Raw genomic sequence first — 2397 nt, forward strand, 5'->3', positions numbered from 1 at the left:
GAAAATTTGTGAAATAGGTTTTATAATATAGGTTTTAAAGTACAAATACAAATTTTTTCATGTTAATTAATTTCAAAATGGCGGCTGTCCAGCATTTCTCCGAAGACGCCTTTTTTTCAGTGGGTCCATGGCCGAAGACGTAACTTTCTTAATTTTGGTCCTGGAACAAAAAATAAAATTTTTTTAGTTTCTATGTAACAACAGCAAGAGACGTACTTAGGATTTTTTCGATATTTTGTTTTTTCGCGAAATGGTGCACGTTTGAACAAAAAGTTAAAATTTTCACTATAAAAAACGACATAAAATTGTTGATTACCAAAAAACTATGCAATATAAAAAATAAATCCTACATACGTCTCCGGAGAAAGGTATTTCGAATGTACTGTCAAAATTTCGTATGGATCGGTGAAGATTTCCTCGAGTTATGTCTTCGGCCAGTTCAAAAAAAGTGATTTCGAGAAAAACGCGTTTAAAATTTTAAGTACTATAAAATCATATTAAATTCGTATATACCTTTAATCTGCGATGCCTGCGCCGTACAATTGTCCTTCTACATCAACCTCTTCGGCTTCTTTTTCCTTTCGGAAAGCTTTCAATTGCATGCGGGCTTCTTTTGCGCCGACACTGAGTGATTGTTCCGCTTTCTTGATACGGTTCGCATCTATCTTCGTGCACACATTGTAACTGTTTGATCCAATTTTCATCTTAATGACATCGAATATGTGCAAAATTGATCTTAGTCCATCATTGAAGACACATGAAGCAATACTTGTAGCAATATCCACTATCACTTTGCCAGAATTCATAGTTTTCGGAGCCGTCGCCCACACAGTTGAGTTTAAACTCTCGTTGTTGTTTTGCGTGTAGCCTCCGATACAACGAGTGAGAAGATCGTCCGACGTAAGTCTTTCGTATATCGGCTTTATAGCTTCGAACACTTCAGCGCGCATAGGTGAATTGTGTTAATATTCGTCCAAAGTGTTCGTAGCTTTCGCTCTTTGCCACGAGCACCAAGAATCTTCACCCTTCGGGCAGCGGTCATGTTGCGGATTTTCATCTGTTGACATTTTGTGATCAAGCGTTGCCCAAATAGCATTCTTCATTTCTTCAGTTGAATCACAATTCCGACGAATGGCTAACCCGTAATAAATTGACAGTTCGTCGATGATTTTGCCTGTCAATTGTCCTTTCCCTCCCAAGCCTCTTGTATTTTTTCCCAAGTTTCGAAGGTTGGTGTTCATTCGTTTCTGAACGTGATCAACACATTCTTTTTTCTACCTTTTTTATACCTGTTCCCGTACCCAAAAATTCCAGCGCGCGCCGGGATCATACCAGGCGCTCGGGACATACCAGAGTGCTGCCGCCATTTGGGCATTTACACATTTTTTACGGCATCCATCTTTTGGTATGTTATTTTTAAGACCCTAAAGCACCTTTTAAGACAAAAAACAAATTTTCGATTTTTTCAAAATTCTAGACCGGCTTCCCCCCTTAAAGCCATTTATAGGGAAACGGCGGGAGCAAAGTTGTTCACCTAATAATAAGACCGGTCATGATGCGAAAAATTGTTATTCTAATACTAGCCGTAATAGCCCATTTCCTAATAATCATATTGTCTGTCAAATATGCAATAAGACCGGTCATGATGCGAAAAATTGTTATACTAATCGTAGTAATTCATTTTCTAATAATAATATCGTCTGCCAAATGTGTAATAAGACCTGGCATAACGCGAAAAATTGTTATTCCAATAATAGTCACAATTCCGGGTTCAGTAATGAAATTTGTCAATGGTGTAATCGACGCGGGTATTCGGCATCTCAATGTCGAGGACGGCAAAATGAAAATAGAAACCAATCGAATAGTAATGATCAGCTCATTTGTCAACTATTTAATAAGATAGGGTATAAAGCTAAAGAATGCTACGGAAATCAGAACATAAGTGATAATTTTAATCAAAGATACGAAGTAATGAATACTCCATGTGATTATTGCAAAGAAATAGGTCACTCGATTGAATATTGCGTACGAATTCAAAACAACAGTACAAATCAAAGAAATTATCAAAAAATCGCGGAAAATATTTCGGATCAGGAAACTAAGAAGAATACACATCCAGTCATCTTGATACAAATGAAAAAGAATGATAATGAATCACATACGACCCGTGAAATTCAAATTAATCCGATTCAAAAAAATGGTATTCCATCTAATCAAATAAGTAATGTTGTAAAAAATAAAAGTACAATAAATAATTCCATCATCGCAGAAAACAGTTCTCAAAATCCTATATCGCTTAATTATGATACTATTAATAATGAAAAAGATAATTCACAATCTACTCATCCGATTTCAATTAAAACCTCGAATGAAAGATTAAAAGAAGTTTCACAATCT

General features: G+C 35.9%; 1 pseudogene; it reads right to left on the bottom strand.

The window, feature by feature from the left end:
* Window positions 1-515: 515 nt before the first annotated feature.
* On the bottom strand, window positions 516-1266 carry LOC106743766 (annotated as a pseudogene).
* Between the last annotated feature and the right edge of the window lie 1131 nt (window positions 1267-2397).

This window comes from Dinoponera quadriceps, unplaced genomic scaffold, assembly GCF_001313825.1.
Source record: "Dinoponera quadriceps isolate SergipeBrazil2010 unplaced genomic scaffold, ASM131382v1 scaffold1208, whole genome shotgun sequence".
NCBI lineage: Eukaryota > Metazoa > Arthropoda > Insecta > Hymenoptera > Formicidae > Dinoponera > Dinoponera quadriceps.